Source organism: Hemitrygon akajei, chromosome 3 (assembly GCF_048418815.1).
Source record: "Hemitrygon akajei chromosome 3, sHemAka1.3, whole genome shotgun sequence".
NCBI lineage: Eukaryota > Metazoa > Chordata > Chondrichthyes > Myliobatiformes > Dasyatidae > Hemitrygon > Hemitrygon akajei.
Window position 1 is genome coordinate 109,460,533 of NC_133126.1, and position 23,666 is coordinate 109,484,198.

Genomic DNA, 23,666 nt, shown 5'->3' on the forward strand with positions numbered 1-23,666 from the left:
GCAAGGTAGAATGGGAGCATTTTCTTGCAGGCAAGTATATAACTACATCCAGAGAGTAGTGAGTATCTGAAACGAACTGATGCAGAGAGTGGAAGAAAAATTGTCAACTTCTCCTCATAGTACATGTCCTCCAAATCAGGAGGCATCCTGTGTAAACCTCCTCTGCACCCTGTCCGAAGCCTTCACATTTTCCTGTAGTGAAGTGATCAGAATGGAACAGAATACACTAAATGTCACCTAACCAGGAGTTTATAAAACTGTAACACAACTTCTTTGATCTTGAACTCATTGCCTCAAGTAACGGTGGCAAGCATGCCACGTGGTTTCTTCTTCCCCCGATCAACCCGTGCCTCCAAGTACCTGGTCATCAGTGCTGTTCAGGATTCCGTCATTAACTGGGTGCTCTCCCTTTTTGAATCATTGGGCTCCCTTCAGGGAAGATGGGACCTGTACAGAAGAGACAGCTTGCACTTGAACTGGAAGGGGACTAATATCCTAGGAAATTTTTGTTTACTTTTTCTGCACGTGGGTGGGTGGGGAGGCAGGGGTAGGGGGATGGTTTAAACTAGAGTTGTAGGGGAATGGGAGCCAGAGTGCCACAACAGATATTGGAGAGGTTGAGGAGACAAATGGCTTTAAAACTTTCAACAAAGTCATGAATCAAAAGGTTGAGCATGGTGCGACTAATACTCTGAGCAGCGTATATTTCAATACAAGGAGTATTGTAGGAAAGGTAAGTAAGCTTAAGGAATGGATCAGCACTTGGCATATGACATTGCAGCCACTACTGAGACGTGGTTGCAGGAGGGGCAGGGCAGGCAGCAATTTCAAATGAGGTTGCATTGAATGCACGGCAACTCTGGCAGGGTCTGCAAGACATTGCTTCCTACAAAGCGAAACCCAATAGCATGAATGGCAGTGATGAGTCACTACCAGACAAATTCAACACCTTCTATGCATGCTTTGAAAGGGAGAACACAACTGCAGCTGGGAAGATCCCTGTAACCTCCGTCTTAGAGGCCGATGTTAGGCTGTCTTTAAAGAGAGTGAACCCTCATAAAGCGGAAGGTCCTGATGAAGTATCTGGTAAGGTTCTGAAAACCTGTGCCAACCAACTAGCGGGAGTATTCAAGGACATTTTCAACCTCTCACTGTTACAGGCGGAAGTTCTCACTTGCTTCAAAAAGGCAACAATTATACCAGTGCTGAAGAAGAATAATGTGGGCTGCCTTAATGACTGTCGCCTGGTAACACTCACATCGACAGTGATGAAATGCTTTGAGAGATTGGTCATGACTAGACTGAACTCTTGCCTCAGCAAGGACCTGGATCCATTGCAATTTGCCTTTCACCACAATAGATCAACGGCAGATGCAATCTCAATGGCTCTCCACATGGCTTTAGACCACCTGGACAACACAAACACCTACGTCAGGATGATGTTCATCTACCATCACTCAGCATTTAATACCATCATTCCCACAATCTTGATTAAGAAGTTGCAGAACCTGGGCCTCTGTAACTCCCTCTGCAATTGGATCCTCAACTTCCTAACCAGAAGACCACAATCTATGCAGATTGGTGATAACATATCCTCCTCGCTGATGATCAACATTGGCACACCTGCTCTACTCTCTATATACACATGACTGTGTGGCTAGGCATAGCTCAAATACCATCTATAAATTTGTTGACAATTCAACCATTGTTGGTAGAATCTCAGGTGGTGACCAGAGGGCGTACAGGGGTGAGATATGCCAACTAGTGGAATGGTGTTGAGCAACAACCTGGCACTCAACATCAGTAAGATGAAAGAACTGATTGTGGACCTTAGAAGGGTAAGTTGAAGGAACACATACCAATCCTCATAGAGGGATCAGAAGTGGAGAGAGTGAGCAGCTTCAAATTCCTAAATGTCAAGATCTCTGAGGATATAACCTGGTCTCAGCATATCGATGTAGTTATAAAGAAGGCAAGACAGCGGCTGTATTTTATTAGGAGTTTGAACCGATTTGACATGTCAGCAAATACACTCAAAAACTTCTATAGTTGTACCGTGGAGAGCATTCTGACAGGCTGCATCACTGTCTGGTATGGAGGGGCTACTGCACAGGACTGAAAGAAGCTGCAGAAGGTTGTAAATCTAGTCATTTTGGGTACTAACCTACAAAGTACCCAGGATATCTTCAGAGAGCGGTGTCTCAGAAAGGCAGCGTCCATTATTAAGGACTCTCAGCACCCAGGGCATGCCCTTTTCTCACTGTTATCATCATGAAGGAGTACAGAAGCCTGAAGGCACACACTCAGTGTTTCAGGAACAGCTTCTTCCCCTCTGCCATCTGATTTCTAAATGGATATTAAATCTTTGGACACTACTTCACTTTTTTAAATATACAGTATTTCTGTTTTTGCACATTTTAAAATCTATTCAATATATGTATACTGTAATTGATTTACTTGTTTATTATTATTATTTGTTTATTATTTTTTCTCTGCTAGATTATGTATTGCATTGAACTGCTGCTGCTAAGTTAACAAATTTCATGTCAAATGCTGGTGATAATAAACCTGATTCTGATTCTGATTGTTCTAGGGTTCCACTGTTTTAGACGTGACAGTACAGGAGGGATTTACCATAATGTTGCCAGGACTTGAGGATCTGAATGATAGGGAAAGGTTGAATAGGTTATAGGACTTTATTCTGTGGAATGTAGGAGATTGATGGGAGATCTGTAATTTATCATAATTTTAAGTCTTGCACTCTACTGCTGCCACAAAGCGACAGATTTCATGACATATGTCAGTGATAATAAACCTGATTCTGATTCCCCTTGAGAATCTTCTTTGCCACACTAACCCTGGTGTCCAGGGGCAGCACATCAGCCAGGTGTCTTGTTTGGCCTCCATAGTGATTTGAGAGGTGTGTAAAATGATGAGAGTCATTGATCATGTGAATAGTCAGAGGCTTTTTCCCAGGGCTGGAATGGCTAGCATGAGAGGACACAGTTTTAATGTGCAAGGAAGTAGGTGCAGAGGAGATGTCAGGGGTAAGTTTTTTACGCAGAGAGAGGTGAGTGCATGGAATGGGCTGCCAGTGACAGTGGTAGAGGCAGATGATAAGGTCTTTTAAGAGACTCCTGGACAGGTACATGGATCTTAGGGTTATGGGTAACCCTAGGTAATTTCTAAGGTAAGAACATGTTCGGCACAGCTTTGTGGGCCAAAGGGCCTGTATTGTGCTGTAGGTTTTCTTTGTTTCTATGAGTCAGCCTGCTTGACTACTCTCTTTGAGTACTTAGCCTCAGAGTAGGCCTCAGTGCCATGAACATGGGTAGTGTTACTGTGTCTCCCACCCTCCAGCAGTGTCCAAAGGGATACCTGTTGCTCAGGGGAAATGAACACAAGAGAGCCCTGCACTGTGTGTCTATTCCTGCACTATGATTTGTTAAAATATTACTGTACCTGTACCAAGAGTCAAACCTGCCATTTTGCAGTGCATGATTTTCCTGCTTCTCGTTTTCTTGGAGAGGGTTTTCCTAGATTTCGACCCAGTGATACCTACTTCATGGTTAGAATGGGGTGATGGGAATCTTTAGGTTGTGGTAGTTGCAGTCCATGTCCTTGGTGGGTGATGTTACAGTTGTGGGAGGTGTTGTCCAAGTAGCCTAGATGAGTCACTGCACATAGATGAAGTACTGCTGGTGGAAGAAGTTGGTGTTTAGAGCAGTGGATGGGGTCTGAATCAATACAGTTGTTTTGTCCTGGATAGCCCTGAGTTTCTTCAGAACCATTGGAGCTGACTCACCGAAGCTAACAGAGAATATTGCATCACATTCTGACTTATGACTTGTGAATGGTGTAAATGTGTTGGTATCTCACTATAAGATAGTGTAAACATACTGGTGTCTCACTATAGGATAGTGTAAATGTATTGGTGCTTCACTATAGGATAGTGTAAGCGTGTTGGTATCTCACTATAGGATAGTGTAAACATGTTGGTGCCTCACTATAGGATAGTGTAAATGTGCTGGTGTCCCACTATAGGATAGTGTAAACACATTAGTGTCTCATTATAGGTTTTCAATCCTTTGACTACTTTTATAGTTACAGTGTAAACTGTGACTTGTCCAGGTCAACAATAATGCCTAAGATGTTGATGATAGGGCATACGATAATGCTATTGAATGTCAAGAGTACAAGGCTCACTGTTGCTAAGCTATCTTGTGTTTTTGTGTTATTCTTTGGTTGTCCATCGGAATCTGATGACGACGTCCACTCCTTTAATGGTGAGATCTTTGATGACTATACAGTCCTATCCTGGACCCACAAGTTCTATTGCAGGTGGAACATGTATATCTGGTATTGGTGGTGGTAGTGATGGCAACCATGGCTGCATTTCTCCTGGCTCTCTTCTGCTGTCTTCTGGTTGTTCTTTCCATCTCCAGAATACGAACCCTGTCCCTACACAACTGTCGCCTTGTGTTATGGTCAGCAGCAACATCCTCCAGGTCCTCAGGTCTGATCTTGCACTTCCTTGAAGCATTCTTCATCTGATCCTTATAGTGCTTCTTCGGCCCTCCAGCTGAGTGTCGGCCATGATGTAGCCGGCCGTATAATACTCTGCGGGGTAGCCGACAAGGGGCAAACTTATCACGTGCCCCAGCCACTGCAGCTGACGCTGGGTGATCATGGCCTCAATACTTCTGCAGTTGGTCTGTACAAGTATTTCAGTGTAAGGCACCCGATCACACCAGATAATTCCCAGGATGCACTGATGGCAGCTTATGTGGAAGCGCTCCAAGGACTTGATGTGACGGCTGTAGGTTACCCAAGCTTCACAGCCATAAAGGAGGGTGGTGACGCAGACCGCTTGGTATACAGCGACCTTTGTGGAGGGACGAAGGCTCCTGTTCCGAAAGACTCTACGCTGAAGTCTCCCAATGGCAGCTGATGCCTGTTTAATGTGGCTCTGGATGTCGTTGTCAATGCCGCTATCCTCAGAGAGAATGCTCCCCAGATATTTGAAAGATGGCACTACTGACAGCTTTTCATCACCAACAGTGAAGGCAGGTAGGGTGGGTGGGACACTGGTACCCCATTGGCAAACCACTTCTGTCTTGGTGGTATTGACAGTCAGCCCCATCCTGCTGTACGCTCTCACCGCCACAGCAAGGACAGTCTGAAGATCCTCCGGAGTATGGACCACAAGAGCACAATCGTCTTCATACTGCAGCTCCAGGACCCATTCTCTACGGAGTTTGGTGTTGCGTGGAGCCTCCTGATGTTAAAAAGTTTGCCATCTAATCTGACGTCCACTGCCACACCCAAGCTATAAAGACTTCTCCTTGTGTTATTCACCAGTCTGTACACAAATGTTATCTAGACCTTGCTGCATGCAGGCATGGGTTGCTTCATACAAGACTGTGCCTCCGTCTGAATTGTCTATCATACTAATTTCCCTATTAGTGTTTAAGTATATTTAATTTCATGGTAACTGAATGCTGTTTGTGATCAGTCACTGTGAACTTACATATCTCATCAGCTGTAGCTGAGCACTTTCGAGGGATCTCAGCACTGTATGGAGTTATGGCATGAATGGAGACACACAGCCTCAAATCTTGACTTCAACATCCTGGTAGAAGAGGCTGACATTGAAAAGGAGGTCTGTCCCTTACAATAGGCATTGCAGCTAGAGACAGGAAGACCCCTCCCAGCCAGTGTAAATTGTGTGCTGTGCGGTTGGTTGTAAGGAGAATGGGAGTGTAGAGGGTGGGCTGGGTGTTAGCTGTTGGTGTGTGAATGAGAATAGGTTATAGGGAGATGAGCATAACAATAGCCTATAAAGACAGGAACATCTGGAAATTCTGGGAATCCAAGCAACACACACAAAATGCTGGAGAACTCTGCAGGCCAGGCAGCATCTATGGAAAAGAGTAAACAGTCAAAGTTTTAGTCCAAGACCCTTCATCAGGACTGAAAAAAAGCTGAGAAATGACAATAGGCCTGATGGGATTAATCTGAGAGCTGGCATAGACTTGAACAGTCAAAAGGCATTCTCCCTCATTGTGATGAGGGCTATAAATATGTGAAACATTCCACCTAAAGTCCCAGTAGAACATCCTGATTCTTCAGCATGCACAAAGTCTTGAGAAGACCAGGGCTCACACCACTTAGCTGCACCCAATATTTCAGAATGAACAGGAGAGACATGAAGAAAACAATGGTCCACCTCACCTCACACATAGACGGACACTGATTGATAATATTCTAATGCAAACTTTCATCTGCCCACAAGTCCCTATGAAGAATTGCGAGGACTTCTGAGAAGATCATTGGGATCTCTCTTTCACCAAGCAGAGGTATATGTCAGGAACACTGAGTAGAAAGGGCCCTTACTATTGTCAATGACCCCTCCCATCTGTCCAACAATCTCTTTAATCTCCTACCATTGGGCAGGAGGTATTGTAGTATTAGAACAACAACTGTTAGGATGGGAAACAACTGTGAGACTTCTGAACACCCTGTCACCACCCAGGTCTCATGAAGTGCCAATAGCATCATACTGTCTACTTAAAATTTTTTTACCATACATGCACCTTATCAACCTATAATTTCCTGCTTTATTCGTAGAGCCTTTCTTAAACAGTGGAGCAGCATAAGCTGTCCTCCAATCCTCTGGAGGTCTCAAGGTTTATGAAAAAAAGCTGCACATCATGGAAATCTGAAATAAAATCAGAAAATAGAAACATAGAAACATAGAAAATAGGTGCAGGAGTAGGCCATTCGGCCCTTTGAGCCTGCACCGCCATTCAGTATGATCATGGCTGATCATCCAACACAGAACCCTGTACCTGCTTTCTCTCCACAAGGGCCATATCTAACTCCCTCTTAAATATAGCCAATGAACCGGCCTCAACTGTTTCCTGTGGCAGAGAATTCCACAGATTCACCACTCTCTGTGTGAAGAAGTTTTTCTTCAACTCGGTCCTAAAAGGCTTCCCCTTTATCCTTAAACTGTGACCCCTTGTTCTGGACTTCCCCAACATCGGGAACAATCTTCCTGCATCTAGCCTGTCCAATCCCTTTAGAATTTTATACGTTTCAATAAGATCCCCCCTCAATCTTCTAAATTCCAGCGAGTATAAGCCTAGTCGATCCAATCTTCCTTCATATGAAAGTCCTGCCATCCCAGGAATCAATCTGGTGAACCTTCTCTGTACTCCCTCTATGGCAAGAATGTCTTTCCTCAGATCAGGGGACCAAAACTGCACACAATACTCCAGGTGTGGTCTCACCAAGGCCTTGTACAACTGCAGTAGAACCTCCCTGCTACTGTACTCGAATCCTCTTGCTATGAATGACAACATACCATTCGCTTTTTTGGATAAATGCTGGATAAACTAAGCAGGTTAGAGAGCATTGGGGAAAGAGAGTTACTTAATGTTTCAGATCCAAGACGATCAAAACTGGAGCAGGATTGCCTGACCTGCTAAGTATTTCCAGCATGTTCCTCTTTTCTCTCAATATTCAAAGTTCAGAGTAAATTTTATTATCAGAGTACATACATGTCACCACATACAACCCTGAGAACCTTTTTCCTGCAGGCACACTTCTGCAGCCCACAGAGAGTCGCGATGTACACCGCACCATCTTGAAGAATATTCACAGTGGTATCCAGAGCACTCATAGTTCAAACAACTGAGTATTCAGAAGGAGCACAATCCTGGCAAACCTCTACGTATAATTCTAAAATCTTACAGTTCAGCCAAGCAAAGAGATGAGTAGCCTTCAGAGGGTGCAGTGGCTCTTTACCATTGGTTGCTGTGTGCGCCAGGGCACCGGCGTCTGGCTTTGGGGGTCACAGGGGCTTTCCTTTGTCTCCAGGCACTCATATTCACACTGAGGTTGTGACCAGTGCTGAAGAACCATTGTGAAAGTATGCTGCAGATATAGGGGGGCCCCGCGCACACTTAGCTGAGTATATGTTTGTTGAGCATGTAGACTTGTAGTAATCTGGGGAGACTTAATGAGGTACCAGCTGAGCTTGAAGTGTTACTGAATGTTTGTATCATAGTTTGCATAATTTAGGGTGGCTTAGATATTCAGTCAAATGTTTTTTCTGTCTGTCTGTAAATACATGATTAATGTGCCTATTCGTAATCAGTGTCTTCTGTCTCACTTACCAAACCTGTGAACCTGCTTGCTCGTAACAGGCTCCAGATGTGTTGATCTGCTGAAATCTGGAGGGGGGATCATGGCTTTCATCGGTATCTCCAAGGTAAACCTTCATCCTCTCCTTTTTCTGCTTCCTGTGGCAATACTAGTTTGTCATGATCTCTTCTACCCCTGGGTCTAGCTGCATAGATCACCCTGCAGTAGCACAGAGGTGATACTGGCTGTGTAGGCAGGTTCCAGCAACAGTGTTCCTAACACTCAGTGAAAGTGAAGCAATTTGCAACTCAGTCTCCAACAGCACTGCAGGAGGTTAATGATCCCTTTAAGTGGTGTGGATGCCAAGGAAGGCCCTGATGTTGAGACTTGCTTTCCTGTTTGTGACCCATGCTGTGTCTTAATTACACATTCACTATTTAATTTCATGCCGATGTCTCCAGTGGAACATTGCTCAGAGGACAGCTGCATGGCAAGGGATTGAAAAATTAAATTCCCACAATGTATTATTTGTGTCCAATTTCTCAGACACTGAAAATCACTTAAACATCATGAACCTCAAGACCTCTATATCTTCGGCTTTGTATAATGACTGCGTCCAATGTCAGAATGGAAACCTTCAGAGAATGATCAAACTGAAATCTGTTATTAATGCTGGTAAACTAATGTTACCTTTATGATTTAAATACTGCAGTATTAGGGGTTAAATTTCTATGGAATATTTCCCCATCACCTATTTCTCCACAAAATTCTTTAAGTGGGTTATTTCTTTACAGTAACTCCATGAATTTTCGACCTAAATTCTGGCAGATAATTAATGGTGATGGATTCCAAGTCAGCTGATGCCTGCACATAATCTCATTTAAAAGTAAATTTGATTTTTAACCTAACATGGTGTTGTTAATTTCTGCCTTTCAGAGAGGATAACTGAATTTGGAGGCAGTTCCTCTGACCTCTGCTGATTGTTTTATGATGTAAGTGTAGTTACTAATCCTGAGTGTATTATCTTGGACTGCAGACATAATGATGGTGGTTTTAGCATTCAAATAATTTCACGTGTGCACTGTGAATGCAATAAGAAAGATTTTGAGAAAATTCTTATACAGTAGCTCAAGTGTGATTAAAAAATTCAAAGGGAAAAACGAGGAAGATAGTATGTTGGATAGTGAGAAGTGATGGTAATGCATGATGTTAACTTTTTAATCGTAATTTGAATCAGATTGGATCACAAAAAATAGGCTCTAATGATTTTAACGGTGGAATCTATTTGACACTCTGTTGTTGCAAGAACTTCAGATGCAGAAAGCTACAAGCAATGTGCATAAGGAACTCAGTGAGTTGAGCATCATCTGTGGAGGGAAGGAATTGTCAACATTTTGGTTGCAACTCTAGGGCAGTTCAGATGCAGGCTTTAAACATGAAGCATCAACAATTCCCTGCCTCTCCCCACCCCACACTCCTCTCCCTCCACGGATGCTGCTCAATCCACTAAGAATCTCTAACAATTACATTGCTCCAGATTCCAACATCTGGAGCACATCTGGAGTACCTTGTATCGAAAGCTATTGAAAATTGGTTGTGGACTTCCTTCAGAAAAAAAAATTCCACAACCAATCCAGTCCTCATCAGAGGATCAGAGGTGGAGAAGGTTAGCAACTTTCAAGCCCTAGGTGTTTTTACTTCAGAAAACCTGTCCTGGGCCCAACATATAAGTGCAATTACAAAGAAAGTACAGCAGTGCCTTTACTTCTTGAGCAGTTTGCAGAGATTCGGCATGACATCTAAAGCTTTGATAAACTCTATAGATGTGTAGTGGAGAGTATATTGACTGGCTGCATCACAGCCTGGCAGATGGAATACAGTGTCGGTAAGTGTATGGTCATAAGACATAGGAGCAGAATTAGGCTATTCAGCCTATTGAGTCTACTCCACTATTCCATCATGGCTATTTCTGGATCCCACTCAACCCCATACACCAACCTTTTTGTCATATCCTTTGACCAATCAGGAAACTTCAATCACTTTAAATGTACCCATGGACTTGGCTTTCATCACAGTCTGTGATAGAGCATTCCACAGATATACCTCTCTCTGGCTGAAAAAAATCCTTCTTACCTCTGTTCTAAAAGATTACCCCTCAATTTTGAGACTCTTCCCTCTAGTTCTGGTTACCCCCAGCAACATCCTCTCCACATCCACCTTATCTAGTCCTTTCAACATTCGGTAGGTTTCAATGAGATTGCCCAATGTTCTAAATTCCAGTAAGTACAAGCCCAAAGCTGCCAAACACTCCTCGTATGTAAACCCCTTCATTCCCAGAATCATCTGCGTGAACCTTCTCTGGACTCTCTCCAATGACAACACATCCTTTCTGAGATATGGGACACAAAATTGTTGACAATACTCCAAGTGCGGCCTGACTAGTGTCTAATAAAAGCTCAGCATTATTTCCTTATTTTCATATTCTATTCCTCTTGAAACATTTGCCTTCTTTACCTCAGACTCAACCTGGGAATTAACCTTCTGGGAGGCTTGCACGACAACTCCCAAGTCCCATTGCACCTCTGATGTTTGAATTTTCTCCCCTTTTAGATAATAGTCCACACCATTGTTTCCTTTACCAAAATGCATCATTGTATATTTCCAACACATATATTCTATATGCCACTTTTTTTGCCCATTCTTCCAATTTGTCTAAGTCCTGCTGCAATCGCAATCCTTCCTCAGCACTACCTACCCCTCCACCTACCTTTGTATCATCTGCAAAATTTGCCATAAAGTCATCAATTCCATTATCCAAATCATTGACAAACAATGTGAAAACCAGCGGTCTCAAGAGTGATTCCTGAGGAACACTACTAGTCACTGGCAGCCAACCAGAAAAGGCCCCTTTTATTCCCATTCCCTGCCTTCTGCCTGTCAGCCATTCCTCTATCCATGCTAGTATCTTTTTTGTAATGCCATAGAATTTTACCTTGTTAAGCAGCCTCATATCAAGTGCCTTCTAAAAATCCAATTAACCCTTACATACTGTTCGGGTCAAATTTGACGCGTTTTGACATTTGACAGCAGTGTAAACACCTTAAAAGCCATTTTTTAAGCCAAAATTTGACGACTTTTCCTAAAGTGACCTCAAATGCGCAAAGATGAAAATATTTAAAAATGTTATACTTTTGTACAGGTGCTACAAATTTTTGTATGTTGAGGCTGTTCCGGGTCAAATTTGACCCATATCTATTGAAATCGATTTTAGATCCCTGAAACATTAATTAAGAATTAATCACCCATTTATTAATGTCAGATAGGCTATTTATACATTCTAAATAGATCTGTGGTTCAAAATTTGGTATAGACACTTGTTATGAGGGGATTCTTGGGCCGGGTCAAAATTGACCCAGACCATACTGTAAAGGTATAGAATATGAACTGGTTGCCTGGGTTAAGTAACATCTAATGCCTCTTCTTTGTCTGCCCTACTTGTTTCGTTCTCAAAGAACAGATTTGTCAGGCTAGATTTCCCTTTACAGAAACCATGCTGACTTTGATCAATAGTTTCCATGTACCCTAAAACCTCATCCTTAATAATAGACCCCAACACTTTCCGAACCTTTGAGGTTAGGCTTCTGGCCTATAATTTCCTTTCTTTTGTCTTCCTCCCTTCTTAAAGAGTGGAGTGACATTTGCAATTTTCAAGTCCTCCAGGACCATGTTGGAATCAATGTTTCCTGAAAGATCATGACCAATGCATCCGTTATCTCTTCAGCAACATCTGTCAGGACCTTGGGATGTAGTCCATCTAGTTCAGGTGAGTTTGCCTAGCACTTTTCCCTTTGTAATAACAATGGCACGTACTCCTGCTCCCTGACACTCACGGACCTCTGGCACAGGGAAGACAGGTGCAGAGTATGCATTAAGTTCATCTACCATTTTGTTGTCCTCCATTATTACCTCACCAACATCATTTTCCAGTGGTCCAAAATCAACTTGCACCGCCCCTTTACTCTTCATATAACTGAAAAAAACTTGCAGTATCCTGTTTTATATTATTGGCTAGTTTGTCCTCATATTTCATCTTTTCCCTTCTTATAGCTTTTTTAGTTGCCTTTTGTTGGATTTTAAAAGCTTCACAATCATCCAACTTCCCACTCACTTTTGCTACCTTATATGCTCTTTCCTTGCCTTTTATATAGTCCTTAACTTCCCTTGTCAGCCATGATTATCTACCCCTCTCGTTTGAAAACTTCTTCTTTTGAGGGATATATCTCTCTTGCACTTTGTGAACTATTTCCAAAATCTTCACCCACCTCTGCTCTGCCATCATCCCTACCAGTATCATTCTCCAATCCACCTGGGCAAGCTCCTGTCTCATGCCTCTGATATTCCCTTTATTCCATTGTGATACCGATACATGTGACTTATGCTTCTCCCTCTCAAATTGCAGTATGAATTCAACCATATTATGATCACTGGCTTCTAGTAGTTCTTTTACAATAACCATATAACAATTACGGCACAGAAGCAGGCCATCTCGGCCCTTCTACTCCGTGCCGAAAGCTTACTCTCACCTAGTCCCACTGACCTGCACTCAGCCCATAACCCTCCATTCCTTTCCTGTCCATAAACCTATCCAATTTTACTTCAAATGACAATACAAAACCTGCCTCTACCACTTCTGCTGGAAGCTTGTTCCACACAGCTACCACTCTCTGAGTAAAGAAATTCCCCCTCGTGTTACCCTTAAACTTTTGCCCCCTAACTCTCAACTCATGTCCTCTTGTTTGAATCTCCCCTACTCTCAATGGAAAAAGCCTATCCATGTCAACTCTATCTATCCCCCTCATAATTTTAAATACCTCTATCAAGTCCCCCCTCAATCTTCTATGCTCCAAAGAATAAAGACCTAACTTGTTCAACCTTACCCTGTAACTTAGGCGCTGAAACCCAGGTAACATTCTAGTAAATCTCCTCTGTACTCTCTTTATTTTGTTGACATCTTTCCTATAATTTGATGATCAGAACTGTACACAGTACTCCAAATTTGGCCTTACCAATGCCTTGTACAATTTTAATATTACATCCCAACTCCTATATTCAATTCTCTGATTTATAAAGACCAACATACCAAAAGCTTTCTTCACCACCCTATCCACATGAGATTCCACCTTCAGGGAACTTAAGCTTCCTAATAAGAGATCTGGGTTATTACACAACACCCAATCTATGATAGCCTTTCCCCTTGTTGACTCAAGCACAAGCTGCTCTAAAAGCCAACTTTTTAGAGCAACTTTGTTTGATTATTTTCTAAAAGGAGAGAAATTTAAAAATATGAGATGCAAAGGAACTTGTGATTCCCTAAAGCTCATCTTGCAGGTTGAGTCTGTGGTGAGGACGATAAATGCAATGTTAGTATTCATTTCGATAGGACTAGAATGTAAAAGCAAGGATGTGATGTTGAGACTTTATAAAGCACTGCTGAGGCCTCACTTAGAGTATTGTGAGCAGTTTTGGACCCCTTATCTTAGAAAGGGTGTGCTGACATTGGAAGGGGTTCTAAGGAGTTCACAAAAATGATTTCAGAATAGAACTGCTTGTCATATGAAGAAAGTTTGATGGCTCTGAGGCTGTACTCCTGGAATTTAAAAGAATGAGGGGGGAATCTCATTGAAACCTATTGAATGTTGAAAGCCCTCGATAGAGTGGATGTGGAGAGGATGTTTCCAGTGGTGGGAGAGTCTAAGACCAGAGGACACAACCTCAGAATGGAGGGATGTCCATTTAGAACAGAGATGAGAAAGAATTTATTTAGCCAGAGAGTGGTGAATCTGTGGATTTCATTGCCACAGGCAGCTGTGCTCGCCAAGTCATTGGGTATATTTAAGGCAGAGGTTAATAGTTTTTTGATTAGTTAGGGTGTAAAAGGGATACAGGGAGATGGTAAGAAATTGGGGTTGAGAGGGAAATGGATCAGCCATTAAATGGTGGAACAGACTCGATGGGCCAAATGGCCTAATTCTGCTCCTATATTTTATGGTCTTAAGGTCTTATTTCATATACTGCGTATATTCACATGTAACACCTTCAGTCCTGTATTCATCACCTGTTTCAATTTAACCCCCAGGTTACACTTCAGCTCATCCTACTGACTAATTTTACCCTATTATCTGCCTGTCCTTCCTCACAGTTTAACAACACAATGAATCTACTTGCATATGAACTGTTCCATCCTCAGCTCTGCCCCCTGCTCCAGTTCCTCAGCCACCCATTCATCTGTATTCCTGCCCTGACTATCATGTGGAACTAGGAGTAATCCAGAGATTACTACCATGGAGTTCCTGATCTTCAGCCTTTTCCCTTACTCCCTCTACTCTCTGCACAGGACCTCTTCGCTCTTTCTACCTATGTCATTGGTGCCAATATGCACCACGACCTCTGGTTGCTCACTCACTTTTTGAGAATATCCTGCAGCCACTCTGAGACAGTCTTGACCCTTGCACCTGGGAAGCAACAAACCATCCTGGCATCTCTTTTGTGGCCACAGAATATCCAGACCGTCCCTTATCAAGTGTCCAATCAGTATTGTTGTGTCATTGGCCACAGTGTCATTGGTCAGCTGATACGCCACCTTCCCCCAACCCCACCGCACCACCAGAAGTACCCAAAGGGGTATAAGTATTGCTGGGAGAATGGCCACAGGGAACCCTGCTTACCCACTGTACTTCTCCTGGTGGTCAGCCTGTACTCTGTGTGTGACCATCTTAGTAAAAGTCTCACCTATGAGGATATCAGCGTTCCTGATGGTCCTGAGTACCTCCATCTCCAGCTCCAGTTCTTTGACCTTGTCAATCAGGAGCTGAAGCTAGGTGCAGTTGCTGCAGACATAGCCATCAGGGAGACCGTCAGTTACCCTGAAATCTCACATCTCACAGGAGGAGCATTCCACTGCCTGAACAACAACTCCTGCCTACACTTAATATACTTTAGTTCTAACTTCCTTGGCTTAAGTTTTACAATCAACTAACTGATCATCTGATTCTTCTCGTCCCTTAGAAATTGATTGCCTTTGGGCACCCAGTTTCCCAGAGTTATTCCATCATTCCCCTCCAAGTGGATAAGTAGAGTGTGTCTGTGGAATGGAGTGTGCAGAATGCAGTGCTGGCTTGATCCCAGCACATTTAGTAAACCAGCTGGACTGTTCCATGTTTGCCCATTCGTTACAGAAAGTGTAGAACAGAGCGGGTTGAACATGTAATCATTCCTCAGAATACGTTATTTGTAAAACACAGAAACTATTATTGGGAAACACCTCATTTGGTTAATAAAAGCTTCATGTACTGTATCTGTTTGGAGATACACAGACTCATCATGTGCTGTGTCATATGGCATAGGCAACTGTGGTTTCATGACCAGAATTGTTCTTTGCAAACTTTTCCAGGGAAGTGGTTTGCCGTTGCCTTCTTCTGGACAGTGTCTTTCCAAGATGGGTCACCCTGGCCATTATCAATACTCTTCTGAGATTGTCTGCTTGGTGTCAGTGGTCATATAACCAGGACTTGTGATATGCACTGGCTGCTTGTCCGACCATCCACCACCTGCTTCCATGGCTTCTCGTGACCCTGATCCTGGGAGGAGAGGGTTGATAATCAGGGCCACACCTTGCCCAAGAGTGAGCTGTAGACTAGTGGAGGAAAGGAACACCTTACACCTCCTGTGGTAGAGACGTATCTCCACCTACCTCCCCACCCCCCACCCAGATAGCCACTAACTACAGATGCTAAAATCTGGAGCAACAAGGAAACTTCTGGAGAAACTCAGAGGGATCAGTTAGTGTCTGTGGGGGAGAATAAATTGTTATTTCAATGTATGCCCACTTTGAAGAATTTTTCCTCTTCTCTTCAGTGGGAGTTCTGTGAGACACTCTAACATCTGCTCCCACTCCATGGTTTCTACTTCTGTCCTGCTCATGGATGTCCTGATGCAGGGTTTTGACCCAAAATGTTGACAATTCCTTTCCACTAGCGGATGTTGCTAAAACCCCTGAGTTCCTCCTTTTTGTACACATATCTCTTCGACTATTTTCATATTTGATGACTATGTATTTAAAAGGAACAGGTCCCTGGATGATTAAAATTTATAGAACATGAAGAGGCCATTTAGCCCAACATATTCATTCTAGCTCAGCTGTCGATAAGTTTGTCTAATTCTTGGAAATAGTGATTTAAATTAACAACAAGGTTACTTTATTAAACAATAGGGCTTGCAGTGACTTCACAGTGGCAGACAGCATCCCAGACAAGCAAACCTGTCCTACCCATCAATGTCTTCACTAGCTCAGGTCCTGCCAGCTAAAGGAACAGACTTCGAATGAGTGGACAGGAGTGGTATGACTGGGATGTAGTTAACTGGATCACTAATCAATACTAATTACAGTAACTAAGACCTGATCAGAAAGCAGTACTAAACTAATATGCAATAGTGTTGAAATGAGGTGTGAGGTCTGATGGCTTGTCAATCTACTGGGCTGACTGAGAGTGATATAAACACTGGGCTGGTCAGATTGAGAGGCAGGGTGTTGGGACCGTAGGCAAGGGTCAGGGTGGTTCTGCACGCAGCTTCGCTCTTTGCTGCACTAATGCTGAGGCTGTGTGGCTTTGTGTCTTTGTACTCAGTTTTGTTCTCAGTGCCATTGCTTGCACAATTTGTGTTTCTTTCTCTCTCTGCACGTTGTGTGTTTGTTGGTCTTTTTTTAATGGGTTCTTTTGGGCTTCTTTGTTCTGTGGCTGCCTGTAAGGGGATGAATCTCAAGGTTGTACAATCATAATCTACTGTTGTTATAAGACTCTTGTGTGATAACAGATGTGATAACTCTTACTTTGTCCATCTGTCGAGCACTTTCTCTGCACTATATTCTGCGTGTTATTGCTTTCTCCTTTCATACTACTTCGATGCGTTGACGTACGGAATGATCTGTCTAGGTGGCATGTAAGCAAAAGCTTTACACTACATGCCAGCAATAAAACAGTTACCAATCACTCCAATTAAACAAACAGAAAATGCTGGAATCACTCAGCAGGTCAGGCAACATCGATGGAACAATAAGTACTGTTCTGCACTTGGGGCCTTTTGTCAGAACTGGGTAAAAGAGAGATGCAAGTTAGTGTTTATTAGGATGTGGGAAATATAGAACGAAGGGTGTCTGCAATAGGATATCAAAATGGCTTAACAGTACGTTATGTATCTTGGTCTGAGCAAGCTATTGCTGATGGTGAGATGATGGGGCCTCCCCAACAGGCTAGTCTTAATAAGCTAAGTAAGAATAGCTGAGTCAGTATGGTAATTTTATTTTCCAATCACACTGGGAGTTGGAGCAGATATTTCATTAATAAATAGCAACAATTATGAACTGTTTACTAGACATCATGCTTTTCAAAATTATGTCAGTCCAATTGTCCTATGTTGAGCATCAAAACAATCCCCCTCCCACTATCTGGATTATCAGCCAATGCTGGTGTAAACTGTGGTGGAAGATGGGCATAACGTAAAGAACATTCTTTTGAAGCTTTTTACTTCTTCCACCAATCACTTCCCAACATTTTACTTCAGTCCCTCCCTCCCTCCCTCCCTCCCTCCCTCACTCACTCACCCACCTTCACCTTCATCTGATTTCACCTATCACCTGCCAACTTCCCCTTCCTCATTTTCTTATTCTAGCTTCTTCCTCTTTCCTTTCCAGTCTTAACGAAGCATCTTGGCCTGAAATGCCAACTATTTATTTCTCTCCATAAATGCTGTCTGACTTGCTGAGATCCACCCGCATTTTGTGTGTGCTGTTGAAGATTTCCAGTATCTGGAGAATCACCTCTGTTTGTGTAAAGATTAAATCTCCCTGCAAGTTCAAAGCAATACCATGAGTAATTTGCATTCAATGGTGATAGCGTGCTTTAATCTGCACTGCTGCACATGAATCATCTACTATAAGAAACATGTTTTAATTGAAAAGATGGCAAGAAACTGGAGAATTGTCAGCTGGGAATTTGATAAGGGAAATCAAGTTCACTTTCTTCACATCCACTGAACAGCAATGTTTGTGTGATTGCTAAATGTTGCGTGAAGGATGTGCATGCTTGAATGTGCCAGTAATGTATGTAAAATTCTCAGTCATGACTCTTAGCCATTGTTTTGTGGGCAGGGTTCTGATGGGATTCTGTGTGTGACGTACCTCAAGAGGCATTGAGTCCTCTCAGACTTGGCTTTTGCATACGTAAATTTTGCAATTGCTCTGAAAAGGAGTGCTGGTTGATGAGGAATTCCAGTCTGGCTTTTTGTAATGTATTCTTCCCTCTTGTTTACAGGTAATGAGGCAACATCAGATAATATACCTGCTGTTAGTGACCTGCAGCAATTAAGGCTACGTCCACACTACACTGGATAAATCTGTAACCAAAGCTTTTTCTCTTCGTTTTTACCCTCCGTCCACACTAAAACGGCGTTTTCGTTCACCGGAAAAGGGGATTTTCAGAAAAGCTCTCCAGAGTGTGTAATTTTGAAAACGTCGGATTGGCCGGAGCAGTGTGGATGGGGTAACCGGAGAAATCAAAAAACACTGTCATGACGTGCTGGAACAGATGGTGACGGCAGCGCGCCATTTCATTGTTTTCTTGAACGCAACCTTACAATTTCAGAACAGACAGCAACGAGACTGAAGCCAGAAGAGTTAGAAATGCACTCACCAAATACTTTGACCCATAACTTACTGAATAAATAAGTATACTCACTTTGCCCTAATGTAACATTGTATGGAAATACAAGATAATACTGATGCAGACATGTTTTATACTTTTAACAAGGGGCTTTATTAATGCAACAGAGTTTGTCAGTTTTTCAATGTTCATCGTCAGCCGGGTCATACTGTCCGTGAACTCCCTGTCGGTTGCCTCCATACGCTCCAGTATATGTTTTTTTTATTTTTAAGTCCTCCTGCGTGAGAGCCAACAGCTGTCTGTCTTTTAAGATTTTCTAGTCTGTAACTGAACAAACATGCACCGAGTCTTTCTCGGTGAGATTCCACACCAAACATGTCGCTTGTTTTTGGTAGAGGTGTCCTGCGCATGCGCAGTAGGAGGAGATTCGCCAAAATATCCATTTAATGTGACAGAGATATTTTTAAAAACACCTAGTGTGAATGCCTATCATTTTTACACGAAACCGGCGTTTTCAAAATTATCCGTCTAGTGTGGATGTAGCCTAAATTCGGCAGCGTCTTCTTTTTATTCTTTCTCGATCGCTTTTCAACACAGCCGTTTAATAGCGATTTATTTCTCTTCACTGAAATGCACAGTTTATGCATCTCCCCACAGTACCCTTTATAGAAATATGGGATTTTGGTCATTGAGGTAGGAGGTGACAGTTGATGATCAGTTCTTCTGTGAGGGTGAGGTTGTTGCCTCAATTAAATATGTTCAAAAGCCTGCAAAACACTTAACGTCCCTGTGACAGCTGTAAGTTATCAAAGCTCAACTCAGTGAAAGGGTTATAAGGATGCTTTTGAGTTAGGTGATTTTCGGTTTGATTTGTTAGAAAAAGAACACACAACAGTAAGGAATAGAGCAGAATTAGGCCAATTGTCCTCTATGGCAACACATTCTACAGATCCACCACCCTCTGATTGAAGACATTCTTCCTTATCTCAGCTTTAAACACATCTCCTTGTATTCTGAGGTTACGCCCTCAGATCCTAGACCCCTACAAATGGAAACATTCTATCAAGGTCCACTTTAGTTGGGCCTTTCAATATTCAGTAGATTTCAACATGATCCCCTCTCATCCTTCTGAACTCCATCAAGTACCAACACAAAAATGCTCCTCCTATGTTAGGCCTTTCATTCCTGGAATCATTCTTGTGAACTTCCTCTGGCCCCTCTCCAGGGACATCACATCCTTTCTAGGGCCCAAAATTTCTCACATATGTTGGGCATTCATCATGTTAACAGTCAATAGGAAGCAGGGGTCAAGGTGAAGGTTTGGAGAGTGAATGAAGCCAAATGTTTCATGGTCGCTATTGTATCGATAATGAGCTGCTGGAACTATGGTTAACCAAGCTCATAAACCAAATGGCAAATAGTCAAGCACTTCTACCAAAAAAAAACTTACTACATGACATACCATCTGATTCTGATTAGTTGTCTACTATTACCTACTATAGTGTGTATGTGATCAATAGAATAGGGAAGAAATTGGTGAGAATGCACAGAGAATAAAAAAGAGGATCTTTGTAGGGTTGGTGCCCATAGGTTATAGTCAGTGCAGAGCTGATGGGCCAAAGGGGCTTTGGTTCCATTTTTCCACAAAGGCTAAAAGGCCTGTCTCCATAACTTGGACTTTGAGGGAAAAGCACAGTGACAATGAGACTCCAGTTCTTGATAATGTTTCATAACAAATCAATCTCCTGTACCTTTTCCACAGGCAAGCTTGTAGTCACTTCCACACTCCTTGAATAGGATGTTCCCAACATGAATGCACTTTGCTTTCAAAAATCACTCATGGTGTGGTGTATCATAAACATAATTGGCTTTTTCCAAGCAAGCTGTGTTAAAATGCATGTTAAGTGTTCTAAAAATCATTCCCAGATGGACCACCAGGTTTTTATTTAATTTACAGGAGAAAACATCTGATTAATAAAGAGAGTTGCAAGCAATTTAACTGGATCAAAGTAGTGTAATTTGATGTATCGTTTTGTCCTGTAGGCTCCAGTGTATTTCTTCACCTTTTCAAGGCACTGTGTGGGTGGTGAGATTGTGGAGCAGGGGCATTGTTGAGACATCAAAGCACGCTGCTCTTCAGGCAGTGTGTGGAGAGAAAACCAGAGTTAATGGCATTGAGAATAATCCACACTTTTGCTCAAATTCTTAGAGAGGATAGGCTGAGTGGGAATTAAACATCAGTTTGAAGAATTGGTTTTGTTATAATTGTCATAGTGATCTGCATACTGCTCATAAACATCAATTCATTACATAGTGTTATTGAGGTAGCACAAGGTAAAAATAATATCAAATTGCAGAATAAAGTGTAATTACAATGGAGAAAGTGCTTTGCAGATGGACCATAAAAGGCAAGGTCATAGATTGTGTGGGAGAAGTGTCTATTTTATCATATCAGGGTAGAAGCTGTCCTTGAGCCTGCTGGTACGTGCTTTCAGACCCTTGTTATCTTCTGCCTGATGGGAAAGAGAATGTCTGGGGTGGGTGGGATTAAAATCCAAAGTGTAAGTTTTGGAAACTGAAAGGTCTGAATGTGGATATGCCACCGGGACTCAATGGACGGCACCCCAGGGTTCTGAAAGAGGTGGCTGAAGATGATATTTCAAGAATCACTAGATTGGAAAACTGCAAATGTCGCTCCACTCTTTCAGAAGGGACAGAGGCAGAAGGAAGGAAATTGTAGGCCAGTTAGCCTGACTTCAGTGGTTGGAAAGATGTTGGAGTCTATTATTAAAGATGGGGTTTCCTTAAGATGAACTTTTGCCTAACAGATCTGTTGGGATTTTAAAGGAAATCACAGTGTGGTAAACTATGTATACCTGTCTGGACACGCCCCTCTGCTAACTGCTGCTGACTGCTGCTGACTGCTCCTGTGGCTCCTCCCACAGACCCCTGTATAAAGGTGATTGGGGCACTGCTCCTCCCTCACTCTTCGAGATGTCGTGCTCCCTTTTCGCTGTTAATAAAAGCCTATTGTTCACTTCCAGTCTCCTAGAGTTATTGATGGTGCATCAATTTTATTAACAGCGATTTTAAAACATGGAGAGCATTTTACGACCCGACAGGTTGGATCTCGACCCTCAATCCCAGGAAGCCGGCAACACTTTCGAACTCTGGCTAACATGCTTCGAATCGTACCTGGAGGAGATTTAAGTGACCGAGTCTGCCACAACGCGCAGAGTTCTCCTCTCCAGGGTCAGTCAACGGATCTACTGCATGATCAGGGACCAACCGAGCTACCAGGGCGCGATGGACACCCTCAAAAGACAGTACCTGCGGCCGGTGAACACCGTCTACACAAGACATCGCTTAGCGACACGGCAGCAGTGGGCCGGAGAGTCGAGCTTTGAGTTTGTCCGGGCCCTACAGACACTCGTGCAGGCCTGCAACTGCAGGGGACTGACGGCGGAACAGCATGCGGAGCTCCTGGTACAAGACGTCTTCGTCACGGGGATCAGGTCAGTGTACATGCGCCAGCGGCTGCTGGAACACGACGATCTTACCTTACATTCGGTGATTGAGCTGGCCGACATGCTGGATGCCCGTACATCCCACCCAGCACCATGCCGACAGCTGCGCTACTGACACTACTTGCAGCCTCTCCACCCTCAAGATCCCTCCCCCATCGCTGTTCGCCAACCTGACCCCCGACTGTAAACCTGCGGCAACTAAAAGCAGGAGGTACAGCGCGGGGGACAGGGCCTTCATTCAGTCGGATGTGCAGCAGCTGCTCGGGGAGGGGATCATTGAGCCAAGCACAAGTCCTTGGAGGGCCCAGGTGGTCGTTGTTCGGAACGGGCAGAAAAATAGGATGGTTGTGGACTATAGCCAGACGCGCAGCTTGACGCGTACCCACTACCCCGCATTGCGGATATGGTCAATCAGATAACTCAGTACAAGGTGTACTCGACCATAGATCTGAAATCTGCTTACCATCAGCTCCCCATCCGCCCGGAGGACCACCCCTACACCGCCTTCGAGGCGGGCGGCAGGCTCTATCACTTTTTGCGCGTCCCCTTCGGTGTCACAAATGGTGTCTCTGTCTTCCAGAGGGAAATGGACCGGATGGTGGACCAGTGCCAGCTAAAGGCCACGTTCCCATATCTGGATAATATCACCATCTGTGGTCACGACTGGCAGGATCACGACACCAACCTCCAACAATTTTTCCAAGCAGTCAAAGCTCTTAACCTTACCTATAACAGGGACAAGTGTGTGTTTGGAACCACCCGACTCGCTGTCCTTGGGTATGTCGTGGAGAACGGGGTCATTGGACCTGACCCCGACCATATGCGCCCCCTGTTGGAACTCCCTCTTCCCACCACCCTCAGAGCCCTCAGACGGTGCCTGGACTTCTTTTCCTAGTACGCCCAATGGGTCCCTCACTACGCAGACAAGTCCTGCCCCCCTGGTCAAGTCCACCGCATTTCCCCTCTCAGCCGAGGCCCGCGTGGCCTTCAGCCGCATTAAAGGGGACATTGCCAAAGCAACGATGCATGCGGTGGACGAGACCATTCCCTTCCAAGTAGAGAGTGACGCCTCCGACTTCGCGCTGGCTGCTACCCTCAATCAGGTAGGCAGGCCAGTAGCATTCTTCTCTCGTACCTTTCAAGGCCCTGAAATTCGGCACTCCACGGTGGAGAAATAAGCCCAGGCCATAGTGGAAGCTATTAGGCACTGGAGGCACTATCTCGCTGGCAAAAGGTTCACCTTGCTGACCGACCAGCGCTCAGTTGCGTTCAC